Source organism: Euprymna scolopes, chromosome 44 (genome assembly GCF_053919585.1).
Source record: "Euprymna scolopes isolate OS-2025 chromosome 44, ASM5391958v1, whole genome shotgun sequence".
NCBI lineage: Eukaryota > Metazoa > Mollusca > Cephalopoda > Sepiida > Sepiolidae > Euprymna > Euprymna scolopes.
The window spans coordinates 23873000-23896702 of record NC_136525.1 but is presented as its reverse complement, the minus strand read 5'-3'; the positions used below and the strand labels follow the sequence as shown (position 1 = coordinate 23896702).

The window sequence follows — 23703 nt, the reverse complement described above, 5'->3', positions numbered from 1 at the left end:
GTGAGAGAAAAAAAAAAAGGCAGTAGTAAGTCGTTCCCAACCCTTAGTCTTAGAAGATATCTCTTTCACTGGCCGAGGACAAAAGAGATACTACACTAAAAATTATTAATTTGCAAAAATGTAAAATACATTTGAACAAATTAGACACAAGGCCATCAAAAGTGCAGGAAAAATAGAGGTTGTTAGTCATTCCAGGTTATTTTACTCTTAACTATCAAGTTGGTGCAAAGGTTTTGGTAGTTTGTAGAATGGGCATTTTAAACCATTATTTACCACTCTCCCCTCGCGAGAGGATGTGGTGACAAGGTTGGAAGGTGAAAAAATGAGTCAGCACCCCTAGAGGAAGAGCACTCTGGCCTTGCAAAAATTAGTCTGAGTAGCCCCATCGGCACCTCAGACAACAAGTAATAAACTTGATCCTCCCAAAAGCTGGGAGGTAAAGCCCGTGAGGGTGAACTAGAACAATGTACATCAATCTGACAGCGAAAAGGCTATCAAAATGGCCCAGTCCCTTTTTTTTTTTCATTTTTCTTAAACTTTTTCTTCTAGGGGATGGGACATCCAACCAGATGTCTGACATTTACCCCTATTTTAGTGAGTCCAACCAAGAGATCTTTTCAGGATTCTAGCCGTCCCTTTCAGTGCAATCGTTTGTATTTCACTTGCACTTGGTTCACCGGGTATGCTTGCTATGTACTTTTTAAAGTTCTTTTTCATAAGCCCAGTTGCTCCTATGATGACTGGTATAATTGAAACGTCTTTTAATTTCCAATTTCGTTTCATATCATACATAAGTCCTTGATACTTTGTTATCTTTTCCCTCTCAACTCTGTTAAGCCCTGTATCATTGGGTACACTGACCTCTATTACGGTCGCTTTTTTGTTTGCTCTGTCCCAAATCACTATATCTGGTTTAACAGCTGCGTTTTCAAGATATGTAGCAGTAGGGATTATGTAGTCATAGTGAATAGTGTAGTTGTCATTCCCAACTGTTCGTTCGGGTATATGTTCCCAGGATTTTTTGTGAATCTCGACTAATGTTAACTACGAAGTTAGCAGATCACATTTTAAAGACTAATGTAATTTTATGCATGTTGTTATTAATTAAACATATCACCGTGATTAATTTATAACTTTTTCGTTCAGATTATTGAAGCATCATTCATAGCATTATTCTCAACCATGCTGACCCGAAAACGACCTTCTTTAGTCAACAGATAAGAAGTCATCTTACATCATGATAACGCTCGTCCCCTCACAACACTCCTGACCAAAGATCTCCATTGGAAGATTTGGTTGAAAAATCTTACCCCATCCTTCAAATTTTCTTGATATGACACCCTTGGATGTTTACTTATTTTACGGAATACAAAATCATTTAGATGAGAGGTTAAGATTAAACATAAGTTCCTATTTACAATGCCTCCCCACGGGACAGAGTTAGAGATTCATATTTCACATCGAAACTGAAAGAATTTTACAAGCGAGGCATTTAGGAGTTTGTTGAGAGATGACATCAAGCAAAGGTCGTTAATGTTAGGAATGAAAATTTTCAAAAACATAGTTTTTCATTTTCAAGATGAAATTTTAAATCGACAAAAACTTTGGCACTTGTGCACTGCATTACTGTTTTATGGGGCAATTTTTTGTTTTCATTTTTAAGAATTCTTTTCAGGGGGAGACAATTCAAGAAGAACCTATCCAAAAATATCAAAATTTCGCCTTTTAGTTAAAAATAAAGTAATGATGTATTACACAAAATAAAACATTACTTATCTGAACATGTATTGAATTAAATCAAAATTAAGAAAAATTCGTTTGTTTTTTAAAAAAAAAGAAAGAAAGAAAGAAAAGTAACACGCATTCCAATAATGACTGATCAAAACTATTTACAAAATTTAAGTCATACTATAATAACATATTATAACTTTAATTCATTTCAGAATTTCTTTAATTTTATTTTAATTCAATAAATAGTCAGATAATTATTGTTTTATTTTGTATTTTTGTATTATTTTAGTGTATTTATTTTGTCTTTAACTATAAGTTACGCGAAACTTTTGACATCTTTGAATAGGGTCTTCCTGAATTGTCTCTCCCTGAAAGGAGTTCTTCAAAAATGAAAACGTAAATTGGCCAAATAAAAGCATAATACACAAGTGCCAACACTTTTATACCAACTTAATTACCAACATTCTAATCCATTCGTCCAAGCACTCATTCTTTCATTCTTTCTCCATTTGTCCACCACTTTCATTTTGACAGTCGCCAAAATACCACATTTACTCTTATGGACTACTTTATTTATTTTTCATAGTTTGCAGTTGGTTATGATTTCATTGGTTAAATGTTTCTTTTTTTTTCCGATGGGGGGGGGGAGGTAACAATAAAGAGAAAGAAAAAGAAAAAAGGTTTATATGAGTGTCCTAACCCTTTTGTTGAGAGAGCCTTACTAATCCACAAGGGCATAATCGAAATGCAAGATGCACCTTTATGTATTAGTAGTTTTTTTTTTTTATTACATTTTCACCCCAAACAAGCCACGTCGCCACTTTGATGTAGGGGGCTACTATCAGGGACATAAGCTACAGGGGTACCATGTTGGCCAGCAAGATGTCGGTTCACGTTACACTTGAACTTCTGCATGTCAGTACAGTTGGGGAAGCAGGGACCCGGAAGGGAATTCCAAAGTCTAGCGGTTCTGGGGAAGAAACTACTGGAGTAGAAGGCTCTTCTACATCTAGGGATCTCTAGTGTGAAGGGGTGGGATTTAGCTGCTTCTCAGGTTTATTTATGTCGAGGGGGTACAAGTGCTTGCAGTTCGTCAGAGCAAGCGCCGTTAAAGTACTTGTAAAACAGGCAGAGGAATGCAACATTTCGTCGATGGGACAGAGGCTAAAGCCTAGATGACAGTTCAGGACCTATCAGATTGGCGACTCCCTTTTGAACCCTGTCTAGGAGCGAGAGACTATTCAACGTAAATGTTGCACTGAAGGAAAAACAAAACGTTTTTTTAACATTTCTTTAGGTTGTTGAAGGTTGGTCAGCAGTTATCTTCGGACGAAGATCGTCGATGATAAAGTGTCCCGTGGACAGGAACAGCAGAAAGAAAAAGGCAGAGAAGGAATGTCTTTTCTCGTTGTTTACAGGATTCTCTCTGCCCACCGATCGTGATTTGTACAGAGGTTGAAGAAGTTCTTCAAAGGACAAATGAAATAAATGTGTTCTTCAAGCTGATTGGTCGGTGTGTAACCAAACCGTCCAGTAGGAACATTTATCCGCGAGAGAAAGTAAGTCCTTATTTATGACTGCTACAGCATATAATATTGGAACTGAAGATAAACGTTTTATCAACAAGGCCATTGAGATATATTTTTATATCCTTACAAGGTTGATCTAATGAAAATATTTTGTCTGACTTAAACGACTTGACATAGGAATTTTTCCTTACTTTTCCACATAAATATAAAATAGTTTGATTTGATTCAAAATAAAAAAGAAATACAAATATAAAACAAACAAAAAAATCATATTAAAGTACAAATATACTAGTGGATAATTATCAACTATTTTTTATCCATTAAAAAAAAATGTGTTTATTTTGTTGTTTTTTATGTTTTTGTTGTGTTTTATTTTTATTTATTTATTTATTTTTAAAAGTAAATAATACGTTAAATACGTACGATGGTTTGATATGAAAATTATAAATGATTCATGTTGTTTGATCGGCTAAAAGAACCCCTAAAAATGTCAGAACATTTGTTTTTAATGTTATTTTTAAGTATTTTTAATGTTATTTTTAAGTATTTTTAATGATATTTTATAGTATTTTTTAATGTTATTTTAAAGTATTTTTTAATGTTATTTTTAAGTATTTTTTTATGTTAAATGAGGTTTCAAAAGGTTCAAGGATTTCAGACAACGATACAGACGGAGCCGATTCTAAATTTGCGGTTAGTTTAGTTCTCAGACCAACAATTAATCTCCTGCAATCGCTGAATCGATCTGCTTTCACGAATTCACAATAGCCCTAATATTATTTCAGGGATTATCAGTTATTTACCATGAAACACTTTTTCATAGTAAACAACGTATACACACACACACACACACACACACACACACACACACACAGGGTGACCCAAAAAAACGGGCCCCAACTATAATTAGGTCCCTTAGTGTTTTGTCCGAATAAAATGAAACTTTGGTCATAACTAGTTTATTATATTCAAAACATCACATCAAAACACTAGAGTCTTTGGCCTTTTTTTTTCTCTGTTGATTGTAAAATGCTCAGCAAAACAATTGAATGTCCTCTGTTTTTTGGGGGTCACCCTATATATATATATATATATATATATATATATATATATATATATATATATATATATATATATATATATAATTGTTCTTATTTACAATGCCTCCCCACGAGACAGAGTTAGACACCAGGGTCGTTTTTTAATGTGAAGAAAAGTAACAAAAATAAAAATTGTCTTAGTCGTGAAGGATTTCTCCTTCACTGACAGAGAACAAGAAATTGAAGTGCAGCATCTGAAGAACAGATGGTATTTATTTGCTCCCCCACCGAGCAAATTAGACACAAGGCCAATTTTTAATGTGAGGAGTGAAGGGAGGGGGAAGGGAAAAAGGGGGCCAGCTCCCGAGAGGTGGGAAATGGGAGCTGGATTAGTAACTGTTGGTATGAAGAGTTGCCCCCTCAGTGACCAAGGTCAGATATGTGAGGTTACCCCCACATATGGTCTTTGCCAGTCATAGCTTGCAGTATCTGCCGGAACAGATGGTATTTATTTGCTCCCCCACCGAGCAAATTAGGCACAAGGCCGATTTTTAATGTGAGGAGTAAAGGGAGGGGGAAGGGAAAAAGGGGACCAGCTCCCGAGAGGTGGGAAATGGGAGCTGGTTAAAGGTCAGGCATGTGGGGTTGCCCCCACATCTGGTCTTTGCTAGTCATAGCTAGTCATAGCTTGCAGTATCTGCCGGAACAGATGATATTTATTTGCTCCCCCACCGAGCAAATTAGGCACAAGGCCGATTTTTAATGTGAGGAGTGAAGGGAGGGGGAAGGGAAAAAGGGGACCAGCTCCCGAGAGGTGGGAAATGGGAGCTGGTTAAAGGTCAGGCATGTGGGGTTGCCCCCACATCTGGTCTTTGCTTGCAGTATCTGTCGGAACAGATACTACACTTTGATCTTGGCCCGAAGGCCAAGTCGGTATCAGGAATTGGAAAAATCTTAACTCTATCGTATCGGAATAACAATTTGAATCAGAAAAATGTGTGCCTATTCTTTTAATAATCTTTTTTATTTTATTTTGTATAAAACAAAATCTTCCATTGCTGTTAGTAATAATTAATAATAAATATTTATTGATTTTAAACAACCAGTAAAGCTAAAATCATTAGATCATCTCCCTGCAAGTGTGTTTTTACGTTTGATAAAATATCTGTACATTTGTAATGCGTTTTTACAGTAATCAGGAAGAAATAAAACCTTTCTAGAGATTTATAAAGAATCGGAATTGGAATCGGTAATTGTATCGGAATCAAGAACAATTTTGAAATCCCCCCCATTACTAATATATATATGGAATTAAGAATGCGTTGAAGTTAAAATCAATTTAGTATTACGTAGTAATATGGAAAAACGTTTACTACTTTTTCGCCTGGAGAAATACAAAAAACATGGCGACATCAGCTAAGTGCACTAATTCACGTTCGTATTTTTTCTAAAATATCGATTATTCTAGCATTTTAACATATTTCATGCGTGTTTTTCTCCTGATTACATGCGTAATCCTAAATAGATTTTAACTTTAAATCATTCTTCATTGATGATGACGATGATGAAGAAGAAGAAGAAAGGTTCTCATTTATACAACACTTTTTCATCAATTCATGTCAGTTCGTCAATCCGAATGCTTATCCACGATTGTCTAACCTATGACAGAAAATATAAAGCTTTGGCGTGTTATATATATATATATATATATATATATATATATATATATATATATATATATATATATATATATATACTGCCGGCAGAAAGAAAGTCCGCACTTGTATTTTTTTTTTAAACTGCAAATTTAAGCTAAATTAAATGTAACTGTTTAAACAACCTATTTATACCTCATTTGATTCGCTTTTTATTCCTCTATAATTTTACCTGTTCATATTTGACTTTTAATTGAAATATTCTAGTGTTCACGTCAATTTAAAAAAAATAACTTCAAATTAAGGGGGCAAAAAGAAAGTCTGCAGCAATAAATTCGCTTGCAACCAGCTTAAATTATCCACCAACAGGTAACAAAGCATCTCTAATCGTAATTGTTATCGTTCCAGGTTTTAAAACGTAACATTTAGTCCATATGCCACGACTTTCTCTTGGTGATCGCCAGAAGCTCATTAGTCTCCACTTTTCTGGTTTATCCAATCGAGAAATCGGCCGCAGACTGAAATATGATGACAAAACGGTGCGAAAGACTGTGCAAAACACCGGCAGTGTTCGTGATGCCCCTAAATCTGGTTGTACTAGCGTTACTTCTAACAGGGAAGACAATGCTATCAAGATCCGCAGCCTAAGAAACAGATTTAATTCGAAAAAGTACATTAATATGTTGACTGAGCATTTTCTACCCTACTTTGGTCGGAATTTGGATGATAACCCCATCTTCAAGCAGGATAATGCTCCCCTTCACACAGCTGGCAATATCAAGAGGTTCCTGGAAGAGCATGATATTCCGTGTTTGGATTGGCCTGCACAATCGCCAGACCTCAATCCTATCGAAAATGTATGGCATTACATCAAGCAACAGCTACCCAATTACAGAATTTCAAATTTGGAAGAACTTTGGACAAAAATGAAAGAAAATTGGGATGCCCTTTCCCCGGAGTATTGCTGCAGTCGAATTCAAGGAATTTAAGGCTGTCAAATTGCAGAAGGGCTATGCTAGAAAATATTAACTAGTTCATAGTGTTCCTGTTGTATTTGTGTTGCATTAATGCCCTAAAGTTACATTTAAAGAACAATTTTCTATTGTGCGGACTTTCTTTTTGACCCCTAAATTTGAAGTTTTTTTTTTTTAAATTGACATAAACACTAGAATATTTCAATTAAAAGTCAAATATGAACGGGTAAAATTATAGAAGAATAAAAGACCAATCAAATGAGGTATAATTTGTTCAAACGGTTACATTAAATTAAGCTTAAATTTGCAGTTTTTGAAAAAAGTGCGGACTTTCTTTTTGCCGCCTGTGTATATCTCGGTGGCCGTGGTTAGACCAAATGATACGAGAATAGATTCGTTTAAAATAGTTTAGTTGTTGAGCACTTAATTACATTAAAATGCGTAATATTCCAAGAAAAAAAGGTTTTCAAAAACAAACTATTGACTTTTTTTTCTCAAGGAAATCCTATTTCAATTTGCTTGTTTTGTTTTCAAAAGGAAATCACATATTATCCAGTCACCATGCGTGTTGAAGAGTGTTTCGTATCCTGTTTTCATTTTTGCAATGTCATTCTCGTGATTCAGAGTGCTATCAAGTCAGTCAGAGAAATCGTTACTGAAAGTATGATATGCACACACATACACCAATCACACACGTTAAAAAACGACCCTGGTGTCTAACTCTGTCCCGTGAGGAGGCATAGTAAATAGGTACACAAATCACACACATACACACACACACACACATAACACATACGCACACACACACGCACGCACACACACATACACCCATCACACACACACACACCCATCACACACACACACACACACCCATCACACACACACACACACACACACAAGCCATTAGTGGCAATGGTACAAAAAAAAATTTTTAAGGATGAAAAACTAAAACATAGGCAACAAATAACTGTTACCAAATGCAACAAAAAGTAACTACTGGATTGTGTTATTTTCTCCCACCCCCTCTATATATATGTTTTAAAGCGGCAACTGCTGAGATCGATGGTTTAACAAGTTTATTCAAATATTCGAATAAAATTAGTGTGCGTATATATATATATATATATATATATATATATATATATATATATATATATATATATATACGTTGATTAATTAAGTTAATGTATATTGTTCTCATATAATTGCTTCCCCACAAGGGTAGAGTTTAACACAAAGTCAATTTTAATGTGGGAAAATCCAGCTCCCCAAAAGGTGGCACTCTGGATAGGAACAAAAATTAAAATATCCTCAGTCTAGAAGGATTTTCCTCCATTGATCGAAGTCAGAAATGGTGACGTGTAGTATTAGAATAGATACTACACTGTGCTTCTTCCCTTAAAAGTGCAGAGCTAATGAATAAATAAAATTATATAAACATTGTAAAGAGTCAGCGTGGAGTCCTGAGGAAACATGAAAATTTTGAAACGTTGATCGATTCACGTAGACTCCTTACAATGTTTATATATATATATATATATATATATATATATATATATATATATATATATATATATATATATATATATATATACTCAGGGGGGGGTTATTCAAAAGTAATAGACTAGTGAATTCAACGAGGTTGTTAGATAGTGCTCAATAAAAAGAGCTGATAATACTTGTTTATTGTTATATAAACATGTTTACATCCCGCTGCTACAAACGGCCATTTGTTTCAATCAAACAACAGATATCATCAGGCAGCGACTTGACTATTTTTTTAGGTAGGAACTCTTTAAAGGTTGGAGTTAAAAAAAAACTTAAAACACAGAACTTTAATTATAAGATGTAAAGAGGGAGGGGCAATCTAAAGAAAACTAATAAAAAAAAATATAATGGAGAGAGAATGATGAGGAGGAGAAAAAAGAAATAGAGAAAGAAAATAAATAGAGGAAAAAAAATATGGAGAAGAAAAAGAAAAAAACGATATAAAGGGTTATTATAAAGAAAACAAGGGCTAGAAGAGAAAAGAAAGAATGATGAAATATAGTTAAAGAGAGAAAGAGTGAAAGTAAAAATTAATAGGAAGGGAATTTTAAAATGTTAAGAGGATAGAGAAAAGGAAAAGATCTGCGTGTCAACTAATTAATGGACAATTATACATTACAATGACGGGACGCGTTATTACAACAACACAAACAAAAAACAGTCTTAGTCATATCTTATATATATATATATGTATATATATATATGTATATATATATATATATATATATATATATATATATATATATTTAAAATGTCTTGACTCAAAACCACATCTTTTTTCAAACGTGCTCAATAACTAGGTAGAGTTATTACAAGTGAAATTATATAAATATCAGAAAGCCCAATGCTCTTCTAAAAGTTTGTCTAGAACCCCTGAGGAGACAATTAATATCGACGAAACGTAGATTAATCTGCGTTGGGTTTTTCTGATATATATATATATATATATATATATATATATATATATATATATATATATATATATATATATAGAGAGAGAGAGAGAGAGAGAGAGAGAGAGAGAGGGAGAGAGAGAGAGAGAAATAAAAAGGAACGTTGGCGAAACCCAGTGTAATTTTAAAAAAAAAGGCTCAATGAACATAAAAGAGATATAGGAAATAGCAATTCTTTAAGTGCATTATTCTCTCATTCATTGCGGCATAATCATACCTTTGACTTCAAACAAGCAAAAATAGTTAAATTTATTTCAAATAAACCGCGCCGGAGACGTCTTAAATCAGCGCTTATGCTTAAGCACAATTAAACAACGTGGAGGTTTCTATAATGTAGCGTCATTAATAAATAAACTTTTATTAAAAGAACATAATTTAATTGTAGACACAGGTTAAGCCTCCCACACCATAGAAACACCTCCTCTAATGATGAACACATATAATCTCAATCAATAAATTACATAACGCAAAAATACACTCATTTCATTTCTGTTTAACACCTATATTTGAATTTTAACTGACATTTTTTTTTCCAAAACGAATATTAACTGCGTCATATTTTTAAAAAAATACATTATGACGCTATTAAAAATCTACCTCTTTAACAGCCCCCCCCCTCCTACCTTTATAATTTTGAATGTTTTTTTTGTTTTTTCCGTCACACTTTTCACGAGAAAATTTTTAAATATTTGTACTGGTGTTTTTGTTTTCTTAATTTCATTCATGCAGAGGAAGTCTCAAAATAAAGATGAAACGTTGATGAACACATAACTCGGTTTATTCCTTTTTATTTCGTTGGAATACTATTACCATTATTCTCATCATATATATATATATATATATATATATATATATATATATATATATATATATATATATATATATATATATAATGTTGAAAGTCCACGTATACTTCTAGTATATTGATTTAAAGGTTATAAGGGTTTTTTGAAGCATGAAAAACGATGTTACTTTTTGTATTTAATATTTTTGTTATTTTTTCCAGCATTTGGTTGACAACCCGTGCTGTGCCGATAGATATAAAATAGATTGGTTCGAGGTGCTACATAGAGCGGACTCCAAAAACCATTTAAAGATTTTGGAGTCTGTCTCTATTGCGGTGCGTAAACCTTCTTTGTGCCGGCAAAAGGAAACATCCAACGCATTGTTTCTCTTTGGGGAAATTTGAATATTTTCTCCCGCTTTTTCCCCCCTCCCTCGTTGTGCCAATATTTTAATCGTTTTTAAAGGTTAATAAATTTATTTTAGTGTCCCCTTACTTTTGGCACATTTAATAAGTTCCCCCTTAGAACTCTTTATTTTCGGCACAATATTATTTTGTACGCTATCGATTTTCTCCTGATGAGATGATAGCCGAAAGAGCTCTCGAGAAACTTCCGCTTATTATTTTCAAAACTATATATAAATTCTGTACCTCTAAACATTTATATATATATATATATATATATATATATATATATATATATATATATATATATAAAGCTGAACGTCTGTGTGTGTGTTCGGTCACAAATAGGCTCCTATATGGTTGACTATTATAGAAAACTGATCACATATAATGATAGAATATGTATCGAGACACAGGAATGGGTATGTTTGATCTGGCATAATGATGATTCATTAAAATTGTGGGGTCTGCGTACGCGCCTGGTCCACAAAGTATGGAAATAAAAAATTTAAAAACTTTTGCTCAACATACACCTCCAAACACCCGGGCAACGCCGGGCTGAAATGCTAGTATATATATATATATATATATATATATATATATATATAATTATTTTTTTACTACAATAATTAAATGCCTACAGACACTAGTGTTTCATCCTTTTGGGAATCTTCAGTGTAGGGTGTCCAATTAATACCAGTCAAAGGATTCGAACCCCGCAACACGAGACATCTCTGGCTCGATTAGCGAAGACTTAATCAATTCGGCTACCATTAACCGCGTGAAATAAAGTTGAATTTAAACATTTTAATTTTAAATGTTCATTTACGTCAGACAGACAGTGATCTAATCGTTATACGATTATCTATGCATAAGAGCTAAATTGACCGACTTTAATTCAACTGAAAGTGCTCAACGATAAGAAACGAATTTCTTAAAGGGGCTGTCATATATATATATATATATATATATATAGGTTCAGATGTTTTTATATCATGTTTCACTAAAATTGCAGTAAATATTACTCTAGTCGTATGCATGCTGTTTGGAGTATATATGTATCTTTGCATACCAGACGTATCTGATGCAAGAAGGTTGTATTACGCTGACATGCTGGAATGTAAAAAAAAAAAATTACAAAAATTACTCACGCTCGGGTGGATAATTTCGGTTGAAGCATTGAAAAACACGTTGAGAGAACTTGATTAACTAGTGGAGAGAACTTGAATGCTTACTAGACACTATCCTCGAGTGTTTTCAGTCTTTCTGTACAAGACAATTTGCACGAGGATACTCTTCCCTCCTGATTAAATATTCAAAATCACATGGTTTGTGAAGCCCAAAACAAAGTCACCTCGGTATGGCTATCCTACACTGTCTTATATATGAGAATTTGTGCACCTTTTCTAAGTAAGCTTGCTTGTAATACCGACACTAAGCTGGATAATCCATCAGACTAGATGAATTCTTGTCCTTGAATCCAGTAGAATCAAAAGACTAAAAGAAAGATATATCATAATTAACTGGTCAATAAACAAGAGAAAAATTAATATTACTAACTTCTTTTCTAACTCAATGTATGAGACACGAATGAGAACTTTAATGCAATATTTGAATATCTATGTATCTCATAGAGAGACCAGGAAAGAGCTCCTTGATTTTTAAGAACTTAGACTAAAATAAAATGAAAGTAAAAAAAAACAAAAAAGAAAAAAAAAAAGAGTCAACCATAGATGCATCATGGCGGAAAGATATGACACAAGGGTCGGAAAGTAGGATTAAAGAACCAATATCCTGAAGGACGAGCACTCTGGCCTATAAAAAAATACCTGGTACTCCTGTTGAGATTCCCTGGTAGGGGCACCTCAGGTGATTAGCAATAAACTAATCCCTTCTCAAAATACTAATCCCTTCTGAGAGCGTACCTCGAAGAACTGCACAGGGTCAGGAACATATGACAGTCAACAGAGAAAAAGTTATTTCAAGAATATATAGATGAATGCTGCTTTAGGGGCCAAGAAAAAAAAAATCCCCCGGTTGAGCTGAAAATGGTCACCCATGGAATCGTTAAGAATATTCACGATCTTTTCTCCAATTATATTTGGTACAAATATACTTCAGTTTATGTTCGACTTGTCCACCAAGTTTTAGTCATGAGTGTCCAACGGTTTTGTTTTTTTTATAGATATTGCTCTAGACAAGGCATGAGGCCACTCGATGTAAAGAGTTAAAAAAACAAAACATTTTGAACTACTTTAACCAGCCAGAACTTCAATAAATATATATACTATGTGTGATGATCTACAGTAGTGAAACATGGGCCCTGATAACTCGCCAAAGTGAAATCTTGGCAGTGGCACAAAAGAAGATGGAGAGGATAATGTTAGGCATCACTCTACAAGACAAAAAGACAAACATCTGGATCCGCCAACAAAAAAGAGTTATTGCCACCAATACTGCCATCAAAATACGTAGCCAAACAACATGACAACAGATGGTCCATTATCACAATGGAATAGACACCTCGTGAACATAAGAGGCCAAAGGGAAGACCAAGAATGAGATGGAGGGACGACCTGATACAATACATGGGTCCCACATGGCAATGGATAGCTCCGGACAGAGATAGATGGCTAAAGTCCAGGGAGGGGTTCATCATAGAGTGATAAAACCTTTATCGATATTGATATTTAACCCGCCAATGATAAGTGTTAGATGGATTCCAACCCAGAAAAAAACAAATTATTCTCTCTTTGCAAGAAAGTGAGGACAAAAGGACAAAATAAGAGAAGTGGGTTACGAGGATAGCCAAAGTAAACCCAAGGTCCACTGTCTATTCTCTTTTTCTCTCTGCTGGAGCACTTTGGTGATCATCTCATCAGCTGTAAAATGTTGTCTCAGTTATTAATGGATATCTGATATGGGCCTTTTGGCCGGGAGCAAGATTTAATGTCTTTTTTGATGCTGTGCTCCATCTTTTTTGCCATTAGATAAAAGGAAGATCTTTCTAGACTGAGACAATTTTTATTTTTGTCACACTCAGATTAACCCTTTGTGAGATGTTGGAATACTGCTACTATTTCCACCAAAGTCATAGAGGCACTGCATGGTGGATGAATGGTGGACCACCTGGTGTGATTTTGGGATAGTGTCTCGGTAACATCAAAGGTTTTCCCTGTCCAATCAAGGATTTTGTCAACCCACTTCTTCTTCTGTATATGTACCGTCTTCTTTTCCCTGAAGTAAACTAAAAAATTTAAAGTTTACATTTCAAAGAATGCCACAAATTTAGTCGGGTCAGACTGGATACATGAGTTCAATTCATACTTTTTCAACTTATCCCAATAACCACATTTTGCAAAAGAGAAAAAACATTTTCATCAGAAACAGAGAATTTAATCTCAGACTTAAAAAATAATTCACAGAAGTGTTCGCAGCTAGTCTGGGTAAATACATGCGGAACTAAGATTAAAGCAAAATATGCAACCTGTATTCAAAAGAAAACGTTATGTGCCATTTGCGTCCCTAGAAAAAAATCAACCAAGAGCTTGATAGACAGACAAGTGAGGACTTGGTGATCGCCGCATTACGCATAGATAGTAAAATTAAAACAATGATTCGCAACATAATAAAGGAAACTACCAATGATCCTTCAAGTAATAAAGACAGAAGCAGTGAATGATGAATTTATCAAAACTACAAAATTAGTACAAGAGAATTTTTACTTTAGACATCTACTGAGTCTGCGACCATGTCCTGCTTTATAGTGAAAGAGTCATTATCTTTAAAACTCTGCAAAAGCGAATACTTAAAGATTTCCACATGAGTCATCTCGGCACTAGCCGGATGAAATGTTTGATGCGCAGTTTTGTTTACTGGCTGTATATAAACCAAGATATCACCAATATGGTTAAAACATGTAAAGGGTAGCAAAGGCATCACCCATTACTCACAAATCCTGGTAAAAATCCGAACAATCATGGTTTAAGATACATATAGACGTAGCGGGACCACTAACTACTTGATAGTGGTGGATAGTTTCTCCAAATGGTCAGAGGTGCTAAGATGTAGGCAATCCATCACAGCGGTAACCAATTATTTGCTCGTTTTGGTGTTGATTGTTTGGTTAGTAATGCCACCTAATTGACTTTTTCAGAGATGAAAGAATTCTGCAAGATGTACCTAAAAACATCTCACAACACAATGGCCAAGCTTTTTTGTTTACATAGGCAAAACCACTTATCAAGGCCCAGAAGCCACTCGAGGATAAGGGTTAAGAGTGTACAGTAGTCAATTGGACAATATAGTAATCGTTAGTAATGGAAATTCGGTAAATTTGTTAACTTGGCTCATCAAGAACTTGTTTACGTTGGACTTGAAGACAACCATATTGTAGTCAGCTGGAAAGCAGGAAAACGGAAGACAATTCCACAGGCGTGCAGTTCTAAGAAAGAAGCTTTGTTCATGGAATCTACATTTAGGTTTAGGCACACATAAAGAGTGGGGGGAATTATTGATAGTGTTTTCAGCTAGATGAGTGTTTCTTGTGAAAGTTTGGCGAGCAGGGACCGTAGATTGAAGCTGAGTCGAGCACTTGCCAGGAAAATAATGATAAAGCAGAGACAAACTCGTAACATCTCTTCTGTGAGATAGAGGTTGAAGGGAAGAGAAAAGGACATCTCCTATGAGGCTACAAAGTCTATTTTGAACTCTATTAAGGCAGGACAAGTCCTTTCTAATAGCTACTTTAGTGCCATTTTTACTGTGTCCATGAAGCGTTCAGCTTTATGGACACAGTAAAAATGGTACTAAAGAAGGCTTATGGCTCACTCATAGAAAAGTCTCTACAAGTTTCTCCAAGTTTATCAGATTACTGCAAACCCTAACACACCAGCAGCCTGATCACCAGCAGAAATTATGTTTGGTTGTAAAATCAGATCAGTATTTGAAAAACTGTTGCCGAGATAAACTACACAAAATAGAACCTCTTCTGTACCTCTCAAAAAGTACAACCTTGAAGATAAAATTTACTTCAAGTATCTTAGAAATAATGTTTCCTTTTGGGAACTGGAGAGGATAATAGAGAGGATTAGCAACATTATCTACATAATCGAGGGTCCGAAATTCAAGCACAAAAGACATGTGAACCAGATATGGAAACATATAACGGAGAATAAAGATGATTTGCCACAAAAAGTAGAAGCTACTGAAACTGTCTACGACACATTTGATATTGAGCCTCCCAAAACTACACCAGAACCACAGCGTTCTGGCAGAAAAAGGAAGTTCACAAACCCACTTATAGTCTACCCAAAGAGAAAGAAATACTGATATACCTTTTGGAGTAAACAGCTTGGGGGGAAGGGATGTTGTAGCGGAATTACTTATGAATAAACTGATGCATATACAATGTATACTGGAAGGCAACGCATTAATGTAGATCTGGAGAACCAGCAGAGTTTGTTCGTTGGTGAGACAAATAACTCACATTTTTGTATGTTCTTGTTAATACGTTATTCTACTCTATTCCCGTGTTCTGTTTTCCTTTGTAACTAAGGTTATAACAAAAACTGAAACTCATTTTTCGTATATGCTTGTATATCCAAACAATTTAGGTTGCAATATACAGCTCATGTTAAAAGCACTACGCAAAATGCAGGATATCTCATAAAATGAAATGTGGTGGAGACAGAATGTATGAAAGATAAAATGGAAAAATTGATTGTAAAATCAGATCAGTATTCGAAAAACTGTTGCCAAAAAAGAACACACACACACAAAATAGAACCACACAAAAAAGAAAAAACACACAAAATAGAACCACACACAAAAAAAGAAAAAACACACAAAATAGAACCACACAAAAAAGAAAAAACACACAAAAAAAGAAAAAACCGACAAAATAGAACCACACACAAAAAGAAAAAACACACAAAATAGAACCACACAAAAAAAGAAAAAACACACAAAATAGAACCACACAAAAAAACACACACGCACACAAAATAGAACCACACAAAAAAAGAAAAAACACACAAAATAAAACCACACACAAAAAAAGAAAAACCCCACAAAATAGAACCACACACAAAAAGAAAAAGCACACAAAATAGAACCACACACAAAAAAAACCTACAAAATAGAACCACATGCAAAAAGAAAAAAAAACACACACAAAATAGAACCACACAAAAATAAAGAAAAAAAACGCAAAATAGAACCACACAAAAAAAGAAAAAACACACAAAATAGAACCACACACAAAAAAAAGAAAAAAAAACACAAAATAGAACCAGACACAAAAAGAAAAAACACATAAAATAGAACCACACAAAATAAAGAAAAAACACACAAAATAGAAACACATAAAAAGACAGGAAAAATAAAAAGCAGCTAAACAAGAGATTGACCAGTTTCCATCACTTTTTCCTGAAAACGTTTGTTGATCTGAATGAAACTGGTCAATCTCGTTTTCTTTTTTATTTTTCCTGTATTTGTTTTTTTCTTTTTCATCTTTGATACAATGTCTCTGCATTTCATTTGAACAGATATTGCATATTTAATCGACATATACAAATATACAACACATGTTAAAATCACTTAGCATTTTTTTTTTGCCAAAGTATGCAATGACTTAAGATGCATCAGAAATTATGCGTTGCATTGAACAAGTTTACACAGATAAACGATTTGTTATCTTAGATAAGAGACGCCTCGTTGGCTCAAACGAACAGAGACGATACACAACTTTTGCAAACTAATGACTTTAAAAGAAACAGAAGAAACCTATATAAAAGCTAAAACATCGTAGACAAAGAACTATGCAAGTTAAACATTTAAGATTCCAAGGTGACAGTGGCTAAGTGGTTAAGTCGACCGACTGACAACCCATGCATGCTAAGTTCGAATCCAGTCCGTTCCACAGAAACACTTTCAGGCAGTGAAGTTGGCAACCATCATATGGGCCCTCCTGTAAATACCTAATGTCTTTCTGAGAAAAGAACTTTTTCTAATTGAAAGATATCAGAAAAACCAATGCTAACAACAGAATCATCCGATTGATACAGTGTGAATGAAGAAATCGGATATCTGTCCGTCTATATGTTTATCTATATATCTTTCTGTCTATCTACCAATCTATCTGTCAATTTATCCATCACTATGTTTCTCTCTCTTTATATATATATATATATAATGCAACCTATCTTGGGTTGAACATATTGGGGACCAAACTGCCTCTAGCGTATAAAGCAATGCTCTTTGTGTTAACAAATAGAGCTTAGGCGTTTGGACAATGTTTAATCATTGTAATTTCGCATACTCATCTTAGCAGCAGTCAAATAACATAACAGAAGCGCTGACTATCACCTAGGCGGTCGAGTTTCAATCCTGGCTTGAAGTTGTTGTGAGTCTAGCCACACTGAAAAGCTGTGATACAGTGAAACATTATCTCTCTTTCTCTCTCTCTCTCTCTCTCTCTATATATATATATATATATATATATATATATATATATATATATATATATGAATTAAGTTTTGAAAAATATATAACAATTAAGCTACACATAATTTTCTGCAGTTCATCCTTGCCAGGTTAAACTGACGAATCCTCACAGATAAAACATGTAAAAGTCTGTAAAGCTTAATTGCCATATATATTTTCGAAACTTACTACCTAGTTCTACTTACGTATCAAGCAAACACACACACACAGATTCACACACACACACACACACACACATATATATATATATATATATATATATATATATATATACTAGCATGTATGCCCGGCGTTGCCTGGGTGTTTGGAGGTGTATGCTGAACAAAAAAAACAAAAAACAAAAAAAACGGTAAATTTGTTTAACTTTGACTTCTATTATGACCCCTTAACATTTATTGTTTTGGGCTCAAATCAAGTTATTAAGTTAGATCCATGTCCAAGGAACCTATATCTAAATTTTCAAGTTTTTAGACCCCAAATTATCGGAGGAGTTTGGTAGAGTTCTCAAAGGTGAAATCGTTGAACTTTGACCCCTTAATCGCCAAATTTCTGGCCAAACACCGATCACATCGATTTTCCCAAATCTCAGTACCCTATATATCAAATTTCGAGTTTGCAGACTAAAAATTGACAGAGTTATTGCGTAGGGAAATGTACACAGACACACAGACAGACAGACACACACACAGACACTTTCACTTTTATAGATATACTAGCATTTCAGCCCGGTGTTGCTCGAGTGTTTGGATGTGTATGTTGAGCAAAAAAAAGAAAAAGTGGTAGTAGGAAGGCAGGCTCGAACCCGTACCGCAAAGGAGGAAAAGAACGGGGTAAAACCTAATGTTTAGCTGTTACGATCACTGCCAAACCGGAAGCGCCATTTTTTAAAATTAAGGCTAGACAATCTAAAGGAGAGGATAATTTCCAAAAATATTGGCGAAAAAAGTGACCCCCCCCCCCCTGTAGAAAAGTGCCTAGTTGAAGGGGAAGATATTAATGTTTTTAGCCAATTTTTCGATATTTGTATGAAAGGTCGAACTTTAAACGATACTGATCTTGGTAAAATCCGTCGCCTCTATTGAAAGTTTAAGGCAGACATGCAAACAGACATACATACATACATTTATGTATTGGTAACTAAAAATTTTCGACCCAAACTAATGAAAAAGCTTGCCCTATCTCTGAATACCCTTTATGTAAAATTTCAAATATTTAGACCAGAAATTGTCTGAGTAATTTGGAAAAGACCGCAGAGGTCAATTTTTTTTAACTTTGAACCTTATTATGACCCCTTAAAATTTATTGTTTTGGGCTCAAATCAAGTTATTAAGTTAGATCCATGTCCAAGGAACCTATATCTAAAATTTCAAGCGCATAGACCCAAAATTGTCGGAGGAGTTTGGTAGAGTTCTCAAAGGTCAAATCGTTGAACTTTGACCCCTTAATCGCCAAATTTCTGGCCAAAAACCGATCACATCGATTTTCCCAAATCTCAGTACTCTGTATATCAAATTTTAAGTCTGTAGACAAAAGATAGACAGAGTTATGGCATAGGGAAATGTACACACACACACAGACACGTTCACTTATATATATATATATATATATATATATATAAATGTGTGTGTGTGTGTGTGTGTGAGTACATGAGTACATTTTTTGAGACACCCTATATATATATATATATATATATATATATATATAGGGTGTCTCAAAAAATGTACTCATGTACTCACATTTTGAATGAATTTATTTATTGACATAGAATGAAATCAAACAGTTTCGAATACAGAAGACAAATATAATTGAAGAATCATGTTCGCAAGTGTTCAAATTGATGATCATTGTTGTCAAAACAAGGCTGATAATAGTTAAAGTATGATGAGTATATTTTTGGAGACACCTTACATATATTTATATATATATATATATATATATATATATATATATATATACACGCACACACACACGCACACACACACGTTAAGCTCATTTCTCGCACTAACTAACAATAAACTAACCTAACATTTAATAACATTAAGAGGTGATTGGCTACCATATATTTTTTAAATGACAGAAACAACTGTCTGATAATAGAGTGTTTTTGTATGAATTTTAGAATATTTTTTAAATAATCATATATATATACATTGTAATGGTAGCTCATGGCGGGGGTTATAATGCAGATGGGGCGAGGCAATCCCCTTTTTTATATTCATCAGACAGATCACGTCCTCCCTCCCTCTGAACGCCCATACTTTAGAACTTGAACAGATGTAAGACTGGTAACCCCATGTTGACGCACCATTTGTCCTGACAACAAAGCATTCTCGGATTTTGTTCATTCTTCTCCAATACAGCGCATTATTCTCTTTGTCTCTTCGCAGACCTGCAAACCAAGCACTCGTGCATCATCCTGTAGCTTTTTCTGAATCTTTACTGAGGAGGCCAGAGCTGTAAACAGAATAGTGAGCGATTTTTTTGACTAGTTCATCAGTTGTTAGTAGCAAAGAATAAGCATCAAGGTACGTGAACCGGTTGATGGTTGTTGGTTTGTGTCGATCGTTACTGGTTGCCAGAACATGTCCTCCAAGGAGAGCGAGAGGGTTCGATAACACCATCTTTTAGAAGGTCATGAATTTTGGATTGTATAAACTGCTGGTGCGTGTCTTCTGGATTTTGTAGCAATAGGCTTACAACTAGGCAATAAATGTTTGAATAGTGGTGGAGAAATAAGTGGTGAAGAACGGCGCATACAGAGAAGGGATCTTTGTGACCCCTCAAAGGGTATTTCTACCTTAGAGTATAGTTTGAGAAAGTCATAGCCAAGTAAGATATCTGAGCAAAAAGAAAGGACTGAAAATTTGAAACGCGGGTAAGTAAACATTTTATATGCTAATGTTGTATAGCAGTGACCTAATGTACTGCTTGATAAGGCTGTTGATGCCATTAATATCTCCATGCAAGAAGTTTGTGTTGGTCAGTTGTACTTATGGACGATATTCGATGATATATAGTTTTCTGAGTTACCAGTATTCACCAGAACCTCCAGGATTATTCCATTCACTAAAAGTTTAATTACGGCTTTCGACAGACAATCAGGTGATGCAGCGGTTACAACAGATGCAATTGATGATTCACAAGCAGAAGTCACCTTTTTAGGGGAGCGATTTGATCAGTAGACTAATTGAAAACGTCCCCTCGTGCTGCAGCTTCTACAGACCACATCACGGGCAGGACATTTAATTTGTGGATGTCGTTGATTACCGCAAAAAAAAAAACATTTTTTCCTCGCTGCAGTCGAAACATGGAAGCACAAGAAAGCTCAAGTCACTGATGGTTTGGTGGTAGCGCCACATGGTGTGAGGTTGATATAAGATTCGGTTTATTTCTGGGCTGTTTCTTGAGAACGAGCAAAGTTGGAAGCGTTTTTCAAATTGAGTGTCCTCAAATTGAGTGTCCTTTCTAAGAGTCGTTAAATTGTAGGAGAGCGAATACCTGTTATGAGGGCATCACAAACTGCTTGGTCACAATGTTCTTCGGCCATTACTACCTCAAAGCAGCAATCCACAGTAAGTGAATCTGGCTTCTGTAAGAAATCCTCAATCGTTTCACCAGGCTCCTGCTTAGAGGTTGCCAAAAGATGTCTAGAATGAACAATGTTAGAGGGATTTATGAAAAGAGGCTGAAGCTTAGCAATGGCTGATTCATATGTCACAATTTGCTAGTAATTTGTGCACTGGATGGGAGGTGTAATTGGTAAGAAAGTCTAGTTTGCTAGTTGGTGGACAGTCGATTGACCTCAGGAAGTTGTTGAATGTACACAGCCAATGTGTCCAATGATTCGGAACGTGGAAGACGAATGAAAACCAGATAATAAGGCTTTATTCATCAGGTAAAATGCTGAAATAGAAAAATGAAAAATTGCTAGTAACAATTGTTAGTAACAATGCTAATATGACTATATATATATATATATATATATATATATATATATATATATATATATATATATATATATATATATATATAAAAGTGACCTTGTCTGTGTGTGTACAGAAGGTCGCTACAAAACTCGTCTGTCAATTTTTGGTCTACAGAACTGAAACTTGATATATAGGGCATTGAGAGTGAAACAGTTTCATTTGCAAGTTATTTTTTCAAGTGACGACTAGAAATAATGAAACGCTTTTCTTTTGGTGATTGTTTTTTTTTTTCACTGACAATCTTCCAATTCGAGTGAAAAATATCTTTTCAACCTTTATTTCTTTTTTAATAAAACGAGCAAAGTCAAACCATTCAAGCAATAAACGTTTGATAGAACAATATACACGTTTTATTTAACGAGAGCTGTTTAAAAAACGCCTTAAGAAATTTAAATGTTTATTATACCTTCAAATCTCAGCATAAAATTCAGTACGTATTTAAAATTACACTTATTAAAAAAATACAGAAAAATCTTTATGATGTACGTACTTGTCATGGAACAAATATATCATATTCCAAAAATCACATGGTTTGGGCTCTTAATTTTTCTATTTAACTAGTCATCGAAAATATTTAGTTGTCAATACTCAACTAAAGATAAACTTATCCCTAGAGATCAGTAGGAGATTTAGGCCTATAGAAAAATTTTGATTTGGTTTTAGTCGGTAAAAGTTGCTGCTAAGAGGTCAAAATTGAGAAAAAAAAGAAATAAACATTGATCTTGGGAATTTGACTAAACATGGATGAAAATTTTAATTTGATTTGAGCCCAAAAAAATAAATGTTAAGCGGTCAAAATCGGCGTCAAAGTTTTAAAATTTTTTTACCTCTGTGGTCTCTACCAAATTACTCGGCCAATTTCTTGTCTAAAGAATTGAAATTTTACATAAAGGGTATTCAAAGATGGGGCAAGCTTTTTAATCGGTTTGGGTCAATAATTTGAGCTGGCAAGGAGTCAAAGTTCAAAAGATTTTACCTTTGCAGTGTCTAGCTAATTTCTCCGCCAATTCTGGGTCTAAACACTTGAAACTTTAGCTGTAGTTAACTTGGACATGGGTAAAACTTTGTATTTTGATTTGAGGCCAAAATAATAAATGTTAAGGGGTCAAAATTGGGATCAAAGTTTAAAAAAGTTTATCTCTACGGTCTCTATGAAATTACTCAGACAAATTTTGGTCCAAACATTTGAAATCTTACATAAAGTGTATTCATACATAGGGCAAGTTATGAACAGTACATAGGGCCCGAGCAAAACTGGGCTGAACTGCTAGTATATATATTCATATATTTAATAATTATTATAGTAAATAATTATGCCAGCTCCTTTAAGAAACTCGTTTCTTATCGTTGAACACTTTACACTTGAAATGAAGTTGGTCAATTTAGCTCGCATGAGCAGATCATCATATAATGATTAGATCAATCTGACAGACGTTAAAAACATTTAAAAATAAATGTTTAAATTTCAACAATATTTCTCGTGGTTAACAGTGGCCGAATGGATTTGGTCCTTGCTAATGGAGTCAGAGATGGCTTTGTTGCCAGGTCCAACTCTCTCGACCGGTGTTAATCGTGATACCCTGCAGTGATGA

At 34.4% G+C, this 23703-nt stretch overlaps 1 protein-coding gene across 1 annotated transcript in view; it reads right to left on the bottom strand.

Annotated features, from left to right (window-relative positions):
* LOC145268741 (uncharacterized) overlaps positions 1-23703 on the bottom strand; it is a 284210-nt gene that overhangs the window by 147971 nt on the left and 112536 nt on the right. The window lies entirely within an intron of this gene.